Source organism: Rhynchophorus ferrugineus, unplaced genomic scaffold (genome assembly GCF_030347505.1).
Source record: "Rhynchophorus ferrugineus isolate W39M unplaced genomic scaffold, kcgeb_rfMv2 rfM3, whole genome shotgun sequence".
NCBI classification, from domain to species: domain Eukaryota; kingdom Metazoa; phylum Arthropoda; class Insecta; order Coleoptera; family Curculionidae; genus Rhynchophorus; species Rhynchophorus ferrugineus.
The window spans coordinates 9,345,397-9,370,359 of record NW_027472582.1 but is presented as its reverse complement, the minus strand read 5'-3'; the positions used below and the strand labels follow the sequence as shown (position 1 = coordinate 9,370,359).

The window sequence follows — 24,963 nt, the reverse complement described above, 5'->3', positions numbered from 1 at the left end:
GTTTGTAAGAATGAGAAATTTCTTTTATAGCGATAAATTCCCATTTTTTTATGTTCATCTAATTTTAAAAAAATACCTATATCATTAAATAATGGAGTTGAGTTCTTGGAGAGAAAACATGATTGTAAATTAAATAGAGTTTATTAAATAGAGAGTGTCTACTTCTCAACCCACACGTCACTTTTAGAGCATTCAGGACTCCGAACATTCTTCACTAAATGTCACCACGGTTAATCCAAACTGTTCTAGCGTCGAACGATGTCAGTCTTTCTATTTTTCAAATAGTTTTCGATGATCTTGATCTGTGGTTTTTTCGAAGCTGTTCGCTGTATCTTCCATTCAAAAGGTCGATTTCGCCACAGAAGTCTGTGAGGAATTCGTTCACCATTCGTTCAAGAGGCATGTCCACACCATTGTAATCTGCACACCGAATTTTTTCATCAACTGAGCACTAGATATCTCATGTCACACTAATAACTTTTTTCTGTAGTATTACTAATCCCAAATAATTAAACTCTTATATTTGCTCCAACTGGATCCTGTTAACATTTACTATAGCTGGCGATCCATCAATTGTCAATATTTTGGACATTCCTCGCTATTTAATCAATCCAATAGAAACTAACATTTTCTGGTCTAAACAAAACAATTGCGGATTTATGGTTTGTAAGAATGAGAAATTTCTTTTATAGCGATAAATTCCCATTTTTTTATGTTCATCTAATTTTAAAAAAATACCTATATCATTAAATAATGGAGTTGAGTTCTTGGAGAGAAAACATGATTGTAAATTAAATAGAGTTTATTTTCTCTCTTCTTTGCGTAAATTAATCCGCATTTAAAGTTAAATCAGTATGTCATGGTGAAAACAAGAACAATTATGAATAGATGGAAATGACTTACTAAATCGTATAAGTGATTTTGGATAATACGGAATCACTGGAACCAACTGATTATTATACACACGATACGAATTCTACTGATCCTGCTTCATTCTGATTCTGATAATTTTTTGTACTCTTGACATTTTACTGCTTTTGGTCTTGGTTCAATTCTTATAGTTATTGAGTATTTTTTTCTTTTCAACTCTTTCTCGTCAACTCTTTCTTGTATTCGTGACATTTTCTTGCAAACTCCGATTCTCGTTGTCCCTCCGGTTCTTGGTCGTGATTAAGAAAGCTGGTTGAAGAAACCCTTGTCTCTTCTCCGTCTTATCGGGGTGGGAAAGACTCTTTCAACTAGGAGCTTCTCACGCCGATAGAACACGTGCGTTTCAGACTCTTAAGGAATTTTATAAAATTCAACAATCTGGAACCTTCTTAATATTTATGGTTATAGGCACCATAAGGGATTCTCTACCAGATCTAACTTCTGACACGTTTCGTCTAACCTCGGTACATGAAACCCAATTATCCGATATACTTGACAACCAGGCGATGGGATATCCTTGTTGGTGGACACGTGTGTTCTGATTACTCGGTACCTTTCTTGGTGGGCCTAATTTCACCAAAGATTCGATACAATGCGATATTCTACATTGTCTCAAGTCATAATTGGTTTCCCATGTCACAAATATTACGAAACCAGTAAAATATTCTAATAAATTAGACCCCTAAACTATACAAAAGAAAAAATATTACAATTTTCCTAAACTCAAATTTAAACGACTTCCTTAAATATTTTTTTTTATTTAATTATTACATTGTTACTAGTAGTTTCCGTTTAACCTACATTTTGTCTTTATGATAACTTAAATCTAGGTATATAACTAGGAGGACCCATCGGCCCTATCTCAGTCTCTGGTGAAATAATTTTTATACATGTCACTGCTGTATTTTTTTATTATATTCACCTCACTATACAACACTCCATAAGATCGGTGGTTTGATTCATTTGAGTATGTGTCCTGTTCTGGTGGTATCCAAAAGCTGCAATATTTCAATATTCTCATGAAAATGGAGTCTTTCCCCATGTCCCCTTGTAATTCTCTTGATTTCTTGACTGACGGTGGCTATCTGAAGGTCTCAATGTAGGTAATCAGTCTTATAGTATTTTGGTGCGCCCACAATACCTGTCATGACTTGTACGGTCTGTTTAAACGTGAACTACACATGTACAGATTTACTTTCATTAATGCTTATTTTCCAAGCTTGTGTCCAATTATTTATTTCGTCACTTGCCTGTTATAATTTTCATGAGGCTTCTTCACTATTATCTCCGACGGCTATAATCACAGTATCATCAGCAAATGTAGCCATCGTAATATTCTCCCTTTGTGGTATATCACAAGTGTAGAGTAGATAAAACATTGGTCCCAGTACACTTCCTTGTGGTACACCTGCTATAGCTTCTTTTATTGTAGAGTAAGCTTCTTCTTGTTTGACTCTAAACATTCTGGTTGTAATGTATGATTTTAATAGTTCGGTGTGTTGTTTTGGTAGCATTGTCTGTAGCTTATGAACAAGGCCTTCATGCCAAACCTTATCGAAGGCTTGTGATACATCTAAGAATATAGCTGAGCATACTTTTTTACTTTCGTAGGCTTTTTCAATAACATCTGTTATTCTGCGGACCTGGTCAATTATTGAGTGCTTGTTAATAAACCCAAACTGGTGTGTTGTTATTAGATTTTTTCTCTCTATGACCCGTTTTATTCTTTTCAACAGGAGTTTTTCAAAAACCTTAGATATTACTGGCAGCAGTGATATAGCTCTAAAGGCTTTTATTTCGTTTGGTGACTTCCCAGGTTTTGGGATCATTATAATTTCCGCCATCTTCCAAATGTCTGGGACATGTTTTAATCTAAATGCTGTATTGATCAAGTAGGTGAGTTTTATAATTCCCTTTCTTGGTAGTTTTTGTAGTAATTCTCGTATTATTAAATCGTAGCCTGGTGATTTCCTGGGGTTAATGTCAGTTTTAATAACTTTCGACGTTCCAAATATAAATAACTATAATAGTGTCCCAACAAATCGTGTTATTTTAATCAAACTTTTATAAATTGTAACCAAAGTTTATTTACCCCGTTATATCCAATATTCTACTGCAAATGATGCCAAAAATTAGAATATTAATTTCAATATACTGAAAATTACGTTACGTATAAGGTTCTAAAATTCAATATCAACTTTAATTAAATGAGTGAAATAGTAAATCTATAAAGCTAATATGTTTAATTATATTATGCATAAATTAGAGTTACAATGAAGCCTTGCGGGTGTATTTATTGATTTTTATCTAAATATCCGCATATTACAAATAAATAGTTCAAATAAACTTCAAGTAAATATAGTTTATTTAACTAAATAAATGCATGATAATATATAAAATATTTTTAAGACCACTTTATTGGCAGATGTCCAGCATAGTTGAAAAGATAACATTGTTGTAATAGCTAAAAGAAATGTGAAAAAACCAAATAAAATGAGACTAGAAAATACTAAAAGAAAATGAAAAATTTAATTTGAATTAATAAAAAAGAACAACAAAGAGCAATATAAATGTATGCAGAACAAAATGTTATATAACAAAAGAAGTAGAAATAGTTTTCTTTTAATTATTAATATAATATTACTAGTCGTTGCCGACTAACAATAGCGACTAGGTACTTGTAAATAGAAAAAAAATAATTAGAAAGAAAATATCAGTACACTTCACTACACAACTACAGAAGATATCATGGTTTGGTCCTCTTGAGTCTGCGTCCTATTTCAATGCCATCCGAGATATCTTTCCTCATTGCGAATCTCCTAATTTCCTCTATAACAGTTGAAATTGAAAGGTTTTGGGGTAAGTAATTGTTCCTATAATATCTGGATGCTTCCACAATACCTCTCACTACTTTATTCTGTAATACATACATTATGTTGATATTAGTTCTCTCAGAACATCCCTATAACTGAATTCTATAGGTTCATACAAGTTTAATTTTTGCTGTAGCAGTAACTACATAGGGATAATTAAGAATTTCTTCTAAATATTTATTTTGTATTTTAACTCGAGTTATTTCTTTTTGATATGCTTCAAATAGATTAATTAAGAAAAATAGACATGACATGTTTTGAGTCATTAGGAAGAAATTATAAATATATCTTAGGTGCTCGCATGTATTTTGATCAACTATATATATTTATGAAAATGCAAACAATAAGATAATAAACAACTTAACCTAACTATTAAATATAGTTAATTAAAGACTTAAAGACTTAAAATAAAGTAATCGAATAGTAAAATGTATGCCGAATAAAACCCGATATACTCCAAAGTGTCTAGAAGACTCCTTCAATAGCTTAGGATTTTTTATAAATATATTCGATAAAATAACTCCTAGTTCCTTATAAAATAAACTTTTAGGTAATGAACTTGGCAACATAAAAAAATCTTACTTTAAATTTATTACGCTTGATGATCTTCAAGCACTGCTCCGAATCATCAACTTTTCTGGTCAAAAGTGAGCTCGCGCGGCACCCACTTTGCACAGAGTCATGAAAATCATTTTAATGTTTCCGTCGGTAACAACCTGTTTTGGGCGTCCACTGCGTTCACCGTCTTCTCGTCAACTCAGCATCAAGCCAAGTTTTTGCTTCAACTGTATGTATTCCCTTGAAAAAGCAATATTATATCAACTTGCGAAAATCCTTTTTATTCATTTTTTTCACAATAACAAAAGTTGCTTCACTTAAAATATTATAATTCACAAACTAATGATTCGACAGCTTTCAAATTTAAAAAATATATGAATTTAATTCTAGTAGCGCCATCTATGTGTCAGACCGTGAAATTTTCAATTGACCTGCTACATCTTAGGTGCTTACATATATTTTGATCAGCGATATCTATTGATGAAAAGGCAAACTATTAGATGTGAAGCAACCTAGCCTAAATGTTAAATATAGCATCTTTCCGCCTTTAGAAAGATGTACTTTAAATAATCTTCAATGGCTTAAGATTTTTTATAAATATGTTCGATAAAATAATTCCTCCTTTCTTATGACTCCTCGTTCCTTATAAAACAAACTTCTAGATAATGAACTTGGCAACATAAAAAACTCTCACTCCTCCCCCTCATCGCCGGGATTACGTAAATACGACGTTGATTATGAATTTATATCGTCATTACTTCGCCGGGCATGTCTCGACACTCAATAATATTTAACGCCGCCTCGCCGCCTCTCCGCGCCCCCCTCCCCAGCCCGGGTTCTTCACGACGATGCTCTCACGTCCTTATTGCGCTATTAACCTTCCCGTTGCCGACGGACCCGATGAGTAAGAGAGCAATTAATGAGAGTTTCGCGGATTAGAAATAATCGTGATCCTCGCTTAATTGGGGGGAAGAATTTTTATGCCCCGAGGCCGGCGAGGGGGTGGAACGAGCGTTCGGTGATTAACGAAAGGGCCGAAAAAACCGGTCGCTATTTAATCAGCGTTCAGATTTGAGGGATCGTACCGGTCGTGAGGCGATTCGACTTCGGTCTTTTGATTTTGATTAGCCGCGCTCAGTCTTGGACCATTTACCCGCTATACTTACGCCGAAGAAGAAAATAAGTTGAAATTATAGAAATTTAATATACTAGTGTATTATATTAATCGTTAAAAAATAAAATATTTTCATTGTCTCTATATACAATAATAAATAGTTAAAATTCTAGTATATTATTTTTAACATTCCATCTGAAAGATCATTAAAAAGTTTACAATTAAAAGGTTTTAAATTTACATTTTTTTAAAGATGTTTGATAAAATATATGTTATATTGTCGACGTGGCAATATTGTGAGATAAAATAAAAAGGATAGCTCAAAGAACAGTATAATAGAAAAAAATTTTTGGGCGTGATTGTAGTAATATTTACAACTGAAGGTACAAAGTGAAGTTACAATTTCTCAAACCCTGGTAATACATTCCCCGTTAGTATGGGAGTAATTTTCTTCACAATTTCCTAAAGGCAAATGAGATAAAAAATTAACTTATGAGCGCTTAAAATGATTTGTTAAACATACTAGCCGAAGGATGTATATTCTTCAATCCATAAACTCCAATTGACCCCAAAAAAATCCAAATTATCTTGATTGTGTCGCCCTAAGCCAATATATTTCGGATAATTACACTTTTTCTTTAATGAAATGAACTCCCTCGGGGTGATTATAAAATTTAATTCACTTTAGCAAATTTGTTCTTACTTGGGCAATAAAATTTAAGCACTATTTAATTCCTGAATCGCTTTGCACCAAAACTCCTAGTGTATTGAACTTTGGTTAATCCTCTCTTAAAATGTCTGCATTCAGCAGTGGAGTTTCAACTATCAAATAATAATATAGTATATATAATAATATAACAATATAAATAATATAATATAAATTGAGAATTCACTATACTTATTGTATTATATTAATCATTAAGAAATAAAATATTTTCATTATCTTTATATACAAAAATGAATAGCTACTCATTAGTCCCGCTAAAACTTTTTTTTTGATTTTTGTCTAAGATCCGCATATTACAAATAAATAGTTCAAATAAACTTCAACTAAATGTAGTTTATTTAACTAAATAAATGCATGATACTAATATATAAAATATTTTAAGACCACTCTATTGGCAGATGTCCGGCATAGTTGAAAGAAACTAACTTGAAACTTGAAAAACTCATATATGCAGATAACATTGTTGTAATAGCTAAAAAAATGTGTAAAAACCAAATAAAATGAGAGTAGAAAATACTAAAAGAAAATGAAAAATTTAATTTGAATTAATAAAAAAGAACAACAAAGAGTAATATAAATGTATGCAGAACAAAATGGAATATAACAAAAGAAGTAGAAATGGCTTTCTTTTAATTATTAATATAATATTACTAGTCGTTGCCGACTAACAATAGTGACTAGGTTCTTATAAATAGAAAAAAAAAATTAGAAAGAAAATATTAGTACACTTCACTACACAACTACAGAAGATCTCATGGTTTGGTCCTCTTGAGTCTGCCTCCTATTTCAAGCCATCCGAGATATCTTTCCTCATTGCGAATCTCCTAATTTCCTCTATAACTGTTGAAATCGAATGGTTTTGGGGTAAGTAATAGTTCCTGTAATATCTGGATGCTTCCACAATACCTCTCACTACTTTATTCTGAAATACATAAATTATGTTGATATTAGTTCTCGCAGAACATCCCTGTAACTGAATTCTATAGGTCCATACAGGTTTAATTTTTACTATAGCAGCAACTATATAGGGATAATTAAAAATTTCTTCTAAATATTTATTTTGTATTTTAACTCGAGTTATTTTTTTTGATATGCTTCAAATAGAAAAATAGACATGACATGTTTTGAGTCATTAGGAAGAAATTATAAATATATCTTAGGTGCTCGCATGTCTATTGATCAACTATATCTATTTATGAAAATGCAAACCATAAGAAAATAAACAACTTAACCTAACTATTAAATATAGTTAATTAAAGACTTGAAGACTTAAAATAAACTGATCGAATAGTAAAATGTATGCCGAATAAAACCTTGAATGAACTTAGCGACATAAAAAAAATCTTACTTTAAATTTATTACGCTTGATCATCTCCAAACACTGCTCCGAATCATCAACTTTTCTCGTCAAAAGTGAGCTCGCAATCTTTATATACAAAAATGAATAGCTGCTGATTAGTCCCGCTAAAACTTGATAACAGCTAGACCGGATGGATCGCTCATAGCAAGATGATAATGTTGAAGGTAAACGATGGAATAACTATCGATTAGGTTTTGTTAGTCATAACATTTATTAATCGTAAGTTATAAGTTTTATTCCTGTGGCAGAATTAATGTTTTCCTCTAAATCCAAGGGGGACTATCATGGAGAAATGAACCATGACTTGTTTTTGCAGTAGTTCGAAAATGGAACCATTAGTTATTGTTATGTACAATGCACCATATCCATAGTACACTGGTGGAGAAAATCCCCACACGTGCTTCAACAGAGGCTGCAATTAAGAAATGGCTTAAAGTACATAATACAATAAGTTTCGAGGAAACCATGTTAAAGAATGAATTATTTCAAATTGTTACTCGGTAAATATTTATGAAATACTTAATTGCATTTTATATAATTTATCTTTGTAGAAATTAGCCTGAGAAAAGATACATGGTAAATCAGATTACTGAGCGTTATGATGATTCAATGCTGACAATTACCAAGACATGGTGATAAAAGAAGAAACAACTGAGGATCAGTATATAATTAATATACTTTAATTGTAGGAAATTGTATTATAGAATGGGAAAGCTTTATGAGCATATGTGTTATTGTTCAGAATGTACATGAACGTTTGGTTAAAATGTATGAGGAGAGAAATAACACTAACTGTTTTGCAGATATGGCAAATGCATTAATGAATAAATGTAGTTTTATCAAGAAAGATGTATACAGGTAGTAACAGGACAAACTAAAGATAAATATAGTAAAATCATAATGACTTTACAAGGAAACATTGCATGCAAAAGAAACAAGAACTAAGCGTAAAACATAAATATGCTCTCTAATGAATGGATGATTAGGCTTTCGGGGGATACCACTACATAAAAAACGCGCCTATAACTCTACCTATACCAGTGTGGAAAAAAGTTCAATGTATATATAATAAAACAACTCTAACCTATAAATTATTGTTGCTGTATAATTAATTGTAGTTTTCATTTCTTCGATAATATATGCATGAATTATAATGTTAAAATAAATTATAATACATCACATCGACAGGTCACGTGTGTCACTACTCTTTTGAATAGACTATACATGCGAAATTAACGTCTTTGTTGTTGATGATGTTATTCGGACGGAGAGGGAGTTGTGTTCCGTATAAACGAAAACAAGGGAAGCTGAATTCGCGAAACAGTAATAAAACGTACCGAACCGATACTCGTACACCGCCTACTCTGCCGACCATTAAAACAAACAACGGCAACGAGACAAACACGGAGCCGGCGAAAACGGCAAACGTTCCCGGGAGGAAACCGATCCGATGGCCGTCGAATCAACAAACTCCGCTCTAATGGAATTTCCAATTAGCGGACCGTTTCGCGACAACTCCCCGATCGCCAATAGCCGGCAACGGGGAGAAAAAAAATAATTACGAACTCGTTAAAAGCCCCGACCCCGCCGAGTTTGCCTAATGAAATTCGAAAAAAGGAGCGCTTTTACATCCATTAAGTCCGAGGCCGCCGCCCGGACAAAAACACGCCTCGAATCTACAAACAGCATAAAAATGGCAGCGATTTACAAGACAAAAAAGAATCGGGCCGGGGGAGCGAGTACGCTCCGTGGAGTTCGCGATTAACGTCGCCGCTACAAAATTGTTGGGGCCGGGGAGAGAGCCGGACAATTAAAATATAAACAACGGCCGCCAGCGCTCTTTCATAATCGGTGAGGAGTTTTCCCCGTTTTTTTTTGCATTATTTATGAAGTCGGCCACTGAACAACACGTCATCCAATCAGTAGTTAGTCTAAATAAGAAAAATATCCTTTTTAGAAACTGCTTTATTCTTTTTTTCTACATCTTTCGTAAAACAGTTTAAAAAGCGAGTTTAAAATTCATTGGTTCTTGTTTTAATTTTGATTCTGTGGAACGACTAGGGAAAAAATTGATATTTTTTTGCAATATAAGTTAATATTTTTAGTAAACCCTTATAATTAAATATCAATATATACTAAAGATATATCGATATATCGGTTTAAAAAATATCGACTAAGAAAAAAACTAATTGAGAAAATGGGAAGATACCACATGAATTAAATGGCATGCAACTGGAAAGTCGAAAAACCGTCTGTGAAATAGTCCTTCACGGGTACTATAAGTTATTTCTGCAACAAATAGTAATGGGTGATTAAAAGTGGATTTATTTTGGAAACCCTGAACGTAAGAAATCATGGTTATCACCTGGCATTGTCGGCCGATCGAATCCAAAGCCAAATCATTTTGGTTTTTCGCAAGACAATGATCTGTGTTTGGTGAGACCAGAGTGGCGTCATGTATTACGAACTGTTGAAATCTGGTCAAACAGTTGGTAGTTATTGTTAGCGACAAAAAATGATCAATTTGAATGATCTGATCTGATGTCTTTGATACACTCTTTGATACAATTTATAATCCATTGTGCTCAAATTTAGAAATGGTAATATTTTTACCAAAATAGCAACCCCAATCTTTCAAGCGATCCAAACTTCAATATGTCTTGTTCAGTTTTAATTTTGATCGAGCTGTGATTTTGATGAGATATAACATCACATAAAGGACATCAAGTGTACTTTTACTTTCGCAGGATCAACTATTTCTAAAATATAGTCAATTTGGTATAGAAATTAATGCAATTTGCGAAACTGAGTTTAGACACACTTAGATGGATTATACTCATATGTTTGTTCAGATTAATTATCTCTTATCCCAACGCTCTTTCATAACCGGTGAGGTGTTTTAACCGTTTTTTTTGCATTATTTATGAAGTCCGCACTGAACAACACGTCATCCAATCAGTAGTTAGTCTAAATAAGAAAAATATCCTTTTTAGAAACTGCCTTATTCTTTTTTTCCTATATCTTTCGTAAAGCAGTTTAAAAAGCGAGTTTAAAATTCAATGGTTCTTGTTTTAATTTTGATGCTGTGGAACGACTGGGGAAAAAATTGATATTTTTTGCAATATAAGTTAATATTTTTAGTAAACCTTTATAATTAAATATCAATATATACTAAAGATATATCGATATATCTGTTTAAAAAATATCGGCTAAGAAAAAAACGATTGGCGACTGATTACGAGTAATTGAGAAAATGGGAAGATACTGATGATAATATGAATTAAATGGCATGCAACTGGAAAGTCGAAAAATCGTCTGTGAAAGTCTCCTTCACGGGTACTATTGTAAGTTATTTCTGCAACCAATAGTAATGTCGGTGAGATGTTTTCCCCGTTTCTTTTGCATTATTTATGAAGTCCGCCACTGAACTACGCGTCATCCAATCAGTAGTTAGTCTAAATAAGAAAAATATCCTTTTTAGAAACTGCTTTATTCTTTTTTTCTATATATTTCGTAAAGCAGTTTAAAAAGCGTGTTTAAAATTCAATGGTTCTTGTTTTAATTTTGATGCTGTGGAACGACTGGGGAAAAAATTGATATTTTTTGCAATATAAGTTAATATTTTTAGTAAACCTTTATAATTAAATATCAATATATACTAAAGATATATCGATATATCGGTTTAAAAAATATCGGCTAAGAAAAAAACGATTGGCGACTGATTACGAGTAATTGAGAAAATGAGAAGATACTGATGATAATATGAATTAAATGGCATGCAACTGGAAAGTCGAAAAATCGTCTGTGAAAGTCTCCTTCACGGGTACTATTGTAAGTTATTTCTGCAACCAATAGTAATGTCGGTGAGATGTTTTCCCCGTTTCTTTTGCATTATTTATGAAGTCCGCCACTGAACTACGCGTCATCCAATCAGTAGTTAGTCTAAATAAGAAAAATATCCTTTTTAGAAACTGCTTTATTCTTTTTTTCTATATATTTCGTAAAGCAGTTTAAAAAGCGTGTTTAAAATTCAATGGTTCTTGTTTTAATTTTGATGCTGTGGAACGACTGGGAAAAAATTGATATTTTTTGCAATATAAGTTAATATTTTTAGTAAACCTTTATAATTAAATATCAATATATACTAAAGATATATCGATATATCTGTTTAAAAAATATCGGCTAAGAAAAAAACGATTGGCGACTGATTACGAGTAATTGAGAAAATGGGAAGATACTGATGATAATATGAATTAAATGGCATGCAACTGGAAAGTCGAAAAATCGTCTGTGAAAGTCTCCTTCACGGGTACTATTGTAAGTTATTTCTGCAACCAATAGTAATGTCGGTGAGATGTTTTCCCCGTTTCTTTTGCATTATTTATGAAGTCCGCCACTGAACTACGCGTCATCCAATCAGTAGTTAGTCTAAATAACAAAAATATCCTTTTTAGAAACTGCTTTATTCTTTTTTTCTACATCTTTCGTAAAACAGTTTAAAAAGCGAGTTTAAAATTCAATGGTTCTTGTTTTAATTTTGATGCTGTGGAACGACTAGGGAAAAAATTGATATTTTTTTGCAATATAAGTTAATATTTTTAGTAAACCCTTATAATTAAATATCAAAATATACTAAAGATATATCGATATATCGGTTTAAAAAATATCGGCTAAAAAAACGATTGGCGACTGATTACGAGTAATTGAGAAAATGGGAAGATACTGATGATAATATGAATTAAATAGCATGCAATTGGAAAGTCGAAAAATCGTCTGTGAAATACTCCTTTAGGGGTACTATTGTAAGTTATTTCTGTAACAAATAGTAATGGGTGATTAATAGTGGATTTATTTTAAAAACCCTGAACGTAAGAAATCATGGTTATCACCTGGCGTTGCCGGCCGATCGAATCCAAAGCCAAATCATTTTGGTTTTTGGCAAGACAATGATCTTTTTTTGGTGAGACCAGAGTGGCGTCATGTATTACGAACTGTTGAAATCTGGTCAAACAGTTGGTAGTTATTGTTAGCGACAAAAAATGATCAATTTGAATGATCTGATCTGATGTCTTTGATACACTCTTTGATACAATTTATAATCCATTGTGCTCAAATTTAGAAATGGTAATATTTTTACCAAAATAGCAACCTCAATCTTTCAAGCGATCCAAACTTCAATGTGTCTTGTTCAGTTTTAATTTTGATCGAGCGGTGATTTTGATGAGATATAACATATCACATAAAGGACATCAAGTTATATTTATATGTACTTTTACTTTCGCAGGATCAACTATTTCTAAAATATAGTCAATTTGATATAGAAATTAATCCAATTTGCGAAACTGAGTTTATACACACTTAGATGGAATATCCTCATATGTTTGTTCAGATTAATTATAATTAATTATATGAATTATGGTAGTTTTTTTGATAATATTCACAAATCGATTTATCCATTACTGCCTACAATTTATAAACAAAATATGAGCGGTACAAAAACAAATAAACTATAAACAACAAAATTCTTAACCTTACGAAACAACTCCTACCAGTATCAGGATCATGTCCAAAATAAATATTGTAGTTCATTGAATTCTAGCTCTCGTTTGCTTGTAAATGGTAAAGTCACAAAATCAAGCGGAAAGTACCGAAGTTTGCCAAATACCAGTTAGAATTCTCCAGAAATAGCCACTACTGTAATAATACGAAGTATTAATGTAAACAATTGTTTAAAAACGTAATGTAACTGTTACATTCAATAGTTTTGACATTTTACTACATAAAATAACAGTTATCTGTTTAATATTACTGAGTTATTCAGTATATACGGACGCTAATCAAGTTCCTTTTCTTATAATAGTGGGTTGTTTGATTTCAAGAAAGAATCAAACAGTTTTAGAAACTTATGGATATATCCTGCTCCAACATGTATCAATTGAAGCTTTAAGTTTCAATAATTTCAGAATGATGATGTTGATGCCAATAAAAAGGGACTCCCTGAAGAATCAAAAAGTTTCGAAATCGACAAATTGCCAGAATTATTGGACAAAAAGTCAACTCAAACTCTAGAAGAACTTTCGGTCTATTCAGCAGTTGATGAATCAAATGTTTCCAGATGTTTACATGCCATGGGATAGATCCTAAAGATTGGTAAACCTAATAATTGAGGGAAATTGCTATTACAAACTGTTCAATATTGAGCTTTCATTGACGCACGAAAGGGCATTCTCAACACTTAAACCTATTTAGGATGGAGTTCCCCAGAGCAGCGTCTTGGGAGCATTCCTGTATTTGCTCTGCACTGCTGATGTCACAACAACAAAAGCCCCAGTACCTGGAACATTTGCCAACGACACAGTTATCATGATAAAAGGTATATCTCTACCTAAGGCTGTAGAAGAAGTACAAGTAGCAATCAACAAGATCTACAAATGGACTAGAGACTGTAAAATACAGCTCAATGGCTTCATATCTATCCATATTAATTTTGTGTTGGGGTGAAATGACAAGAACCTAATTATATCACTTGACGGATGCCCGATTCCTCAAGCAGTATCATCTAAATACCTCGGCATTCATTTCCATGGCACATTAAATTGGAAACATCATGTGAGACAAAAGCAGAGTAGATTAGACTCAAACTAAAGTACTGGTTAGTGGGAAGATCTCAGCTTGGCCTAAAATCAAAGAGATTAGTTCATCAGTCAATCATACGGGGTGCAAATATGGAGTGGCACTAAAACATCAAACTAGCTGGTGATCCAACGCGGCCTAAACAAAGTTCTACGATTAATTACCAATGCTTATCACTGCGCAATCAATGAAGTGCTGCATGATGACCTCAAAATCTAATGGATATACGAACTGATCCAAGATTTTGCTTTAAACATAAAATAAGTTTGCTAAATCATAGCAACGTGGAAGCAATTCAGTTACCGGACAACACGCAAAAAGTCAAAAGATTGAAGCGAACCAAATGACACGAACTTTAGCTTAAGTAGTTTAGTTTTATTTTAATTTTTAAAATACATACTGATGTATTAATTCCATACTTGCCTTGCTTGTCTATTAATATAAGTACAACAAAACAGTAATAATAATGCCAGCTTGGTGGCGCAGTGGTAAAGGCGATGGGACAGTCCTCCCACTGTTGCGATAGCCGCGGGTTCGAATCCTGCTGGGGCATGGCCGTAAATTTATGTTTGTGATTGTTTAAAATTTGTGAATGTTCTAGGCAAGAGTGTGTAAAATCCGTCAAGGAAAATGATCCCTGTCACGCCAGTAACCAGGCTGGGTAAGACCGGATGTCTTCTGGGATGATTTCTAAGTTGGTTAGTATTAATGCCGAAGACCGTGGTTCGGAGCCCACGTTACTGTAGGTCCAGTCCAAATAAACCCATAGTAGGTAAAAGGAAACTTTAAAATATATAAAAAAAACTATAATAATAAAATTAATTTGTAAATTATTTAATGTAAAATGTAATTATTTTTTTAAGAAAATGGCTATTGGTAAAAAGTGTCCCCTTCTATAATGATTATTTTGTTGAATAAGAGTTATTTTGAAGAAATTCAAAAACGTGGCTATTGGACCAGCAGGTTTTCAAGAGAACGTTCGGGTCCATTTATCATCTTACATATGCGAAAAAATCAATCGAATATGATTATTTACGATCAGGAAAAAAGCATATTCTCCACACATTCAATCGCCGACATCCAAACAAGGGGGGAATCGATATGAGACCGTCGGCACGTTCTCCATTATTAATCGACCTGTACCCCTTAAAAGCCCGTCGCAAACATATCGAAAACTATCGCGTCAAAGGCCCACTTTCCTCACATATTTCCATTGTGGCGGTACGGCGATCGATAAGGGAGAATGACTGGGCAAGTCTTGTTCGTTGCACGGACCGGATTGTTTTAGAGCGCCGATGATTGATCGAGCTCCCCCGTCCGACTTCATCTAAATTTGAATATTAAAGATGTATCGATAGCGTGTCGGCCCGGGGCCACTCGTTCCATTTATTTCGCTGGCTTTTTCCCCCTTCCAATTTTCCGAAACGAAAACAAATCAATTACGAGCATATGGAAAGGCTGGGTCAACATTTTACTTATTATTGGGACGGCGGGTAATACGCGGAGGAATAGAACACAATTTTTTCTTAGTCAAGAATTAATATTGAGCGCTTGGCTGTATTTTGATTCTTTTGTTTTGTACAAAAAAAGGATACAATATAGATCAACTAAAGTATTTTCGATCTTCTTCATGGTTCCACGTGTTCAGATATTAAAATTTTATCTGACAGATAGACATTTCACTGTAAAACAAGACGATGAACTCAAAAACTCTTAAAAACAAACCTTAGAAACAAGACTTAAAGAAAAAAAACTATTATATACGACTAACCTGTCTCACTTGCTCACCGTTCAAGTTATTACATAACAGCTCCCTTCACCACCAAATGAATCAACCACAGGGATATATATAGTGGTTACACCATCTAGACAGCTTATAGTTGCTACAAAAATAATTTTTAAGTATCGATAGTACATTCGTCCGCCAGTTTATCTTTGAAGATCTTCGAAATGGCACTATTTCTGTCCAAGCTTCCATGATACCGCTAGGGAATGGTTTTCCAAATTTTGGATATCATATTACAAGACCTACAGCTAAGAAACTAAGCTTGCTAGGAATCCACAGGCTAGGAGTGTTTTTCATAGGTAACGGTTAAGGGCTGTTAAACACCTTCAATCCACCTTTTGTGCCTTTACTGCTTCAGCTGCGATACTTTTACCCTAATCCTACTTAAGCGAAACTGAGAGTATATTGGAAAACAGTCTTATTCGTTCACTATTCATGTAGAACACATGGCCAGATAGTAAGTGTCGTATTACATAACATATATTCAGGAGTTCCGCAAGGCAGTGTACTGAGCCCGATACTGTATCTTCTATAGACAGCCTACTATCTACCACAAAAATCACTACTGTGGCAACATACGCAGACAAAACCACCATCTTAGCATCTCACGAAGACCCAAGAACAACATCAAAAAACCTCCAAATAAACCTGATAAAATACCACTATGACTGAAAACATGGCATATTAAAGCAAATAAAACAATATGTACACCTGTAACATACACTATGCGTAGAACAATGTGCCCATCAGTGAATATCAAAAATTGCCAATTTGGAAGAAGCACATACTTGCTAAATGAAAACAAATTGGACTTAAAAAATATAGAATATATTGGCTTATCGGGCATTAATCTAAATTATTATTAGATAACAAAGTATTGCTATAAGAAACAATACTTAAACCTATTTGGTCATATCGAATACCACTATTGGGTACTGCTAGCAAGTCTAATATGGTCATCATACAACGGTTCCAAAATAAAGTGTTGCAAGGCATTGTCGATGCCCTGTCTATATCTCTAATGCAGTGATACTTTGTGATATACGCCTGGAATCCATAACAAGTGTAATTAAATATGTTTGTGTTAAGTACATTAAAAGATTAATAGTGAAGTGCGTAGTCTAATACCTCTTACATCATTCGATTTGGGTATAGGACATATATACACTTTAAAATGATCTTTAGAATAGAACTAGCTGATTAAAATTATATTTTAACCAAGAAATCACTTAACAGAGTGATCTTCTACATGTTATGTATATATTATACTAGCGACCCGCCCCGGCTTCGCACGGGTGCAATGCTGATACTAAATTAAATACACTACAGAAAAAATATGAACGTTGTATATAAAAACATAGCGGCCCGCTCCGACTTTGCACGGGCATCACTACATAGTATAAAACAAAGTCGCATTTTCTGTCCCTATATCCCTATGTGCGCTTAAATCTTTAAAACTACGCAACGGATTTTGATGCGGTTTTTTTCAATAGATAGAGTGATTCAAGAGGAAGGTTTATATGTATAATACATGCATAATATACTAAGGCAACATTGCTAATTTTAGAGGTTTCTAACGTGAAATGAGGTAAATTAACCTATTTTTTTAGGCTTATTTTGCAATTAGCAAAAACGCTGCCTAACCCTACGAGTTAGATCAAATTAATGTACTAGAGTATTGCACACCTATTGCACAATTCATATCATATGCATATAATATTGCACAATTCATATCATAATACTTTAATCCATATTATCAAGAGATTAAAATAAATATTATTTAAAGGGTTACAAGTTAAATTAACGTTAGTAAAAAAATGTTAAATTTGATAAATTAGCATTGAGAATCCTGGTACGTCGTTATCCTCATTTGAACACTTCGGAACGCCTATTGTACGTCCGGATTTGTCACTTACGATCTTAACCACCAAACATACACGACGTAACGTATTATATTGTAGTTCCCCAGTAATAGGACATGAACCATAACGGCAAGAAAGGAACTAAATTAAGCTGTAGTAATCTTCCCATTTAATTTTCTTCGGAAGGTAAGTAGATGATGTAAATTAAAATCCGGCGTTACGCGGAGATGTCTTCACGGCTTGTACCCCGTGTATTTTGGGGTCTTAATTTCGAGCGTAATTTAATAATGCCGAGTAAGAAGTTGTTACAGTGCACCGAAAAAAGCACATAAAAAGGTCTACAAAAAAGTCCGCGATGGTATATGTTTATCTGTTAGGGATAACCCACATTAACCATTTTTATTGTTTACTTTTTACGTGAGAAAATGGCTTATTTACGAAGCTATTTTAAGCAATACGGCATTAATCCTTATCGAATTAAGTACCTTAAATACAGTGTGCAATTAATATAGATCAATATGGTTCCTTACAGCATGTAAATTAAACAAATATTTTCGGAGATATTACAAATTTAAAATTTGCGTTTAAAAATGTGTAATGTAATAAAAATTGTATGAATTTAGATATTCCAAAGATAGCAGGAAATCTTCATAGTAAGCATAGGGGAAGAGGAATTGTTTTACTCCAAATTTAATGCGTGCAGGCCAAGGGCAGTAATGAATGAACCAAAAATACTGGATCGATTTTAATCATGTTTTCATTGAGTGACATCGTTTTTGCTAATTGCTAAATAAGCCTAAAAAACAGGTTAATTTACGACATCACGTTAGAAACCTCTAAAATTAGCAATGTTGCCTTAATATATTATGCATGTATTATACATATAAACCTTCCTCTTGAATCACTCTATCTATTGAAAAAAACCGCATCAAAATCCGTTGCGTAGTTTTAAAGATTTAAGCACACATAGGGATATAAGGACAGAAAATGCGACTTTGTATATATATACTATGTATATACTATATATACTATATATACTATATACTATATATACTAATATACTATGTAGTGATGCTATAATCATATGAAATGCTTATTGCTCACTTGGCAGATTCTTGAACTACTAAGATCAGTAATAAAAAAAACAATGGTAGTAAGTTAAATTTCCTCTTTCATCATCCTGTCTTGGTAATTGTCAGAATTGAACCATAAACCAACATTCATAAAGTTTTATTCAATCACTGCCACTTTCAGAATCACTACTCAAGTGAATAACTAAGCTGTTGATTTCCAATCAAATCCAATCAATCAAAAACTTGCTTACGATTCCACCATTTGTTAATTTCTTCTTCAATGTGTCTGATCGAGCTCAACCAAACCGAACCTGTTATTGTCGACAATGCTTCTTTCCATAAATCCATATAGTTCTGGTTTGAATACCCTTCTCGATCTGATTACCTATTCTAATAATTCTTTGCATTACCCCATATCAACTAAACTGGATTAAATATACAATGATAGGGAGGAAGACGTAATACTCTATGGCCATAACGTTCAGCAATCTGATCTACCATGTATCTTTTCTCAGACTTATTTTTTAAAAAGTAAAATATTTTATTTATATTTACCGAACAACAATATGAAATCGTTCATTCTTTATCATGGTTTCTTCTTCCAGTGTACTATGATATTGTGCATTGTCCATAACAAAAACGGATGGTTCCTCCAAGTTCTTTAAAAGATTTACACTACATTTATTATCATCTTGCCATAAGTGACCCAGTGTACCATTCAGAAATATCCATGTCTCTTCTAAATATACAAATTAGATGTAATATTTCTTCCTTGATTTTGTTATTATATGTTATAAAATTGTATTCTTTTAAAAGCAATGTCTGGGAGTTCCATTGTGTTACCTTTACAATACTTAAATCCTATATTACCCAACAGTGTATGAAGGGATGTTCTACATCCCTAAAATAGCTACATATGCTTCAGCTATTTATGGATACATTCCAAACTAACAATTTTCTCTGAAATAATTGTATTAAATTATGTTTCGATTGAAAAAACTACTTACTGCTTTTATACATTTCGTATATTTGAACTTTGATACAGCTAAGATCAAGCTGATCTTCATTCGTCACCCGTTTCGCATAGAGACGTTTTTTTTGGTGAATTTAAGGTTATATTGTTTTTTATTTTTTGAGATATTTTACTGACCTAATATTCAGTGCAGCTGCAACACGTTAAAAAATGTTTTCAATAAAAACCGCAACGATTTGAAATGTATTAAAGCAAAACGTTAAAACAACGTTTGTCGGTTTATAACCCGTAATTATAATATTTTGAAGAAATTTGTAGACGTTTGACAAACGGTCGACTTTTGCAGGCTAATTCGGTTATATGTTCGAACCCGTCAAACAGCATTCTATCTCTTTTAAAACAGATTAAAATGAGAAGAAAAATATTGTCTGGCTGTAAAACTACAGATACATATTGATGACGTGAATTCACTGCTGTTTTGAATAGATATATAATTCATATCATAATACTTTAATCCATATTATGAAGAGATTAAAATAAATATTATTTAAAGGGTTACAAGTTAAATTAACGTTAGTAAAAAAAATGTTAAATTTGATAAATTAGCATTGAGAACCCTGGTACGTCGTTATCCTCATTTGAACACTTCGGAACGCCTATTGTACGTCCGGATTTGTCACTTACGATCTTAACCACCAAACATACACGACGTAACGTATTATATTGTAGTTCCCCAGTAATAGGACATGAACCATAACGGCAAGAAAGGAACTAAATTAAGCCGTAGTAATCTTCCCATTTAATTTTCTTCGGAAGGTAAGTAGATGATGTAAATTAAAATCCGGCGTTACGCGGAGATGTCTTCACGGCTTGTACCCCGTGTATTTTGGGGTCTTAATTTCGAGCGTAATTTAATAATACCGAGTAAGAAGTTGTTACAGTGCACCGAGGAACTTGACACAAGAAGGTGTCGACATGCAGGATACCCTAAGCCCGTCTGAACTCACATTCTCCTAACGGTACAACTTTAATTTAGTTTAGAACGACTTGGAAATACGTTTTGAACGATGTCGTAAAAGACACAACTTGGTAGAGAACTTTAGTAGGACTGATTTTTATGTTTTTATATCTCAAACTAAACGCAATTATTCATCAAAATATTTTATGTGTAATTTTTTTTATTCATCTCCTAAAACGCCAACAATCTGCCCGTGGGCAATAAGTATTATTATATGATTTCCGTTATATAATATAACTATCTTGGCATGTAGTAGATATTAAGATGAAGTTGGAATGTGTAAAATAGTATTCGTAAAATAATGTATACTATATTACTGTACTCATCTTCAAACACTGCTCCAAGTCATCAGCTCGTCGTTGTTTTTGGTCAAAAGTGAGCCCGCGGCACCCACTATGCACAGAGCTGTCTCATACCCAAATATTCGTGAATGATATGATGTACACATTCAGTTGATACCTTTAGAGTATCTGGTATTTCATTCAGTTTCAATTTACGGTCATTCAAAATCATTTCGAGGATTTTTTAATATTACCGTCGGTTAGAACTTCTTTCTGGCGTCCACTGCGTCTTCGGTGCTCATTTCACCACGTCTAAACTTAGCATACCAATCCTTGATGTTTGATTTTCCTGAGGCAATGTCCGAAAACTCGGCATCAAGCCAAGTTTTTGCTTCAACTGTATTTTTCCCTTCAAGAAGCGATATTTTATCAACACGCTAAATTCCTTTTTATCCAGTTTTTTACAATAACAAAAGTTGCTTCACTCAAAATGTTATGATTCACAAACTAATGATCCAATAGCTGTCAAATTTATACACGCATCTTTTGAGGGTTAGGGCTAACTAAAAACCCTATGGATTTAATTCTACTAGCGCCATCTATGTGTCAGGTCGATTCTAGATATCTAGAACCCATAACGAATATAATTCAAAGTGTTAGTATTAGGTAGTTCGAAAAAGTTTCAGTACATCTTAATGTACTTTCCAATCAACTGAATATGAGTTATTAGAGTGAAATGCGTATTTTTTTTCAAGAAATTCTATGTTTCATTAAATCATATCAATATTTTTCAGCTGATATTTACGATATTTAAAAAAAAATTAATGATACTTCTTAAACATTATAAAGAATCTGTTGAAACTGAAAATATGTTGAATACTTATACCGATACTATCCTTATACCGTCCGATACAGATGGCAGCACTAGTTTCGCCGATGTGGCGACCGCCACGACCCTTTAGGCCACCACCAATTCACCATCAACAACTATAAAGGTTGGCAACGCCGGTGGATTGGTACCATGCAGTTCTGGAGTATAAAAGGCCATCACGACGACGTCTCGCTCTCCTTTCTTATCACCGTCCCCCTGTAACAGTACCACTTCCACAGCGCTACCGTACTTCCTTCACCTTAACCTAATATCCTGTCCATTCTCCCATCGACCACATGTATCAATCGTAAGTTAGAATAAACAACTTTGATTCAATCAGTGTTATTAGTTCCCGTGCAAATTCCTTCCAAAAATAGTAGTGAGTGTTCTGACAAATAATCGCAGCGGCAGTCACACATTTCGACCGATTGACCGACCCGACGAACATTCCTACAATTGGTGACCCCGACGTGATCAAAGTGCCTAACAGGTAAATCGACTCAATATAAGCCACTCGACAGGTGCTTGACACGTGCATGGAAGGATAGCACGAGGAACAGAACTCATCAACATCACGTGATCGACGACATCCCACGAGACTAGCCTGATGGACGAAAACCACAGAAGCCCATCATGTATACCAGCAACACATGAGCACCCTCGCATCACGAAACGGGACACGTAACATATTTACAGGTACCCTCAAACAAAGCTAAACGCCTCAAGACGAACGACGTCCTGCTACAGCTCCGATGGCAGCTGATCCCGTAAAACTCCTCGCTCAGGTTGGGATCCCCATCTCATCAGCAGTCCCCGGGCGTTTGTTTGCGTGATTGCGGGTGCATTCCGGAACTTGCACCACATATAGGTACGTTCCACGGCTGTTCCACTAGGAGGGGAGTTATGTGGCGACCGCCACGACCCTTTAGGCCACCACCAATTCACCATCAACAACTATAAAGGTTGGCAACGCCGGTGGATTGGTACCATGCAGTTCTGGAGTATAAAAGGCCATCACGACGACGTCTCGCTCTCCTTTCTTATCACCGTCCCCCTGTAACAGTACCACTTCCACAGCGCTACCGTACTTCCTTCACCTTAACCTAATATCCTGTCCATTCTCCCATCGATCACATGTATCAATCGTAAGTTAGAATAAACAACTTTGATTCAATCAGTGTTTTTAGTTCCAAGTGCAAATTCCTTCCAAAGATAGTAGTGAGTGTTCTGATAAATTATCGCAGCGGCAGCCACACATTTCGACCGACCGATCGACCCGACGAACATTCCTACACCGAATGCCGGAATAACAACCGACCCACGTACTTTCGGAACGAACGCCCTCCCCCCCCTGTAATCAAACCGTTTATACCAATCCCGTATCTTTTATAACTAACATCACGCGAACCTAAACCACCCTCAACCCCCCCGAAACCGTGAATTCGGCGTAACAGTTTCCAATTTACGCCTCAGCGGAAAAATTATCCCCTTTTTTACTGACGCTAATAAATCTTTTACGGTGGCCCGAATTCATTTACAAATGTAAACACGAACTTTTATTGTCGATAATTTCAATATTTTAACGACTCCGGAATAGTGGCCGAGAGGGCGGCGGCGGGGGACCGAGGAGCGCCCGACGGATATTGCCAGATGCCAATTTACTGCTCGGCAGAAGTAAAATTGGTTTATATAGTCGTGGAGGCGGCCTCACGAGTACTCCATAAACACGCTCGAAGGACCGACATTCTCTTTCGACGTTCGATTTCATTTCCTGTTTTATATTCGAGTTGGGGTGGGGTGGGGAGGAGGGCGGTGGCCGACGTTCATGCTCCCCCGGGGCTACGTTCGGTCCTCGAAGAGTTTGGCGGTTTAAAAACTTCCATCGGCAACTTCTCGACCAATAATCTGGTTTGTGGTTTAGGGCTTCGGACGTATTCTAACTCTTGAATCCGTGTAGTCAACTTCGGGCCGCGTATGAATAATTTAATGACATTGAAATGACTTACACTCAGGGTTAGACAGTATTTGAATTACTTAAAAATGTAATTGGTAATTTGTATTTCAAAATACCTGATGCTGATATATTTGGTAGTCAGCATTTCAGATACGTATGGCTTAAAAATATGTTTGAATATAAATACAATCAGTGTAATTCTACAGAAAATAAGTCTCCATAGATTTTGTAATACCGCTAAATATGTCAATCTTTATTATATAATATTAGTTGTTTGTTAAATATATTTTTTATGGAACTTTATCTCATTGTTGTATGGAGTATATATATGTAAACTCGTCTCGAGAGTCTGGAGAGTAAACCGTATAACATAGCACAGTAATTAGAACGCGGTATTATCTCAAGAATGTTGAAGTTCAGCTAGTACAACTATCTAGACAGCTGAATAACCTTGAACATCTCTGTACCAGAAAATATTGTTCGTAAACACTCAAAAAAGTTGTTCGCAACAAAGATAAGAGAAAGGAGACAAACCTATCGCCCTTATCTTGAAGGAAACCTCTAACATAATGTTGATAATAAGTTGAGAGACTCGATGGCATGCTGTTCTGTGGAGAAAATTATTCATTTATTTTAATGCCCCCTCTATTGCCCAAATTTCCACTGTAGATACCGCAATAGATAGGATTATGTGCTAGATAAGTTTCATTCTTATTTTGCAAAATAAAGGTTTTCAATGTTCTAAAGATGTTATTACAAGTTACTAATATTAGGTTTTAATAATGTTCAGTCTGAAACCCATAGAGAAGAATTAAAGTAAAAACAACCCAAATAATAATTATTAGAAAACTTACTATTATTTTCATTATATTACTTAATGAAAGCCTTTATTACAGAATGACCCATCTGTTTTTGCTAGTTTTTGTTAACCTTATTCTTGAAAATATAAT

At 34.1% G+C, this 24,963-nt stretch overlaps 2 protein-coding genes across 3 annotated transcripts in view; one reads left to right on the top strand and one right to left on the bottom strand.

Annotated features, from left to right (window-relative positions):
* The window catches only part of LOC143192631 (protein O-mannosyl-transferase TMTC1), a 666,349-nt gene that overhangs the window by 629,654 nt on the left and 11,732 nt on the right, over positions 1 to 24,963 (top strand). The window lies entirely within an intron of this gene.
* Positions 6,938 to 24,963, bottom strand: part of LOC143192635 (uncharacterized) — a 35,263-nt gene continuing 17,237 nt past the window's right edge. Inside the window, exon 4 of the mRNA XM_076398101.1 lies at positions 6,938 to 7,124. The gene's annotated coding sequence lies outside the window, so the exon portion shown is untranslated. The remainder of the gene's footprint in view (positions 7,125 to 24,963) is intronic.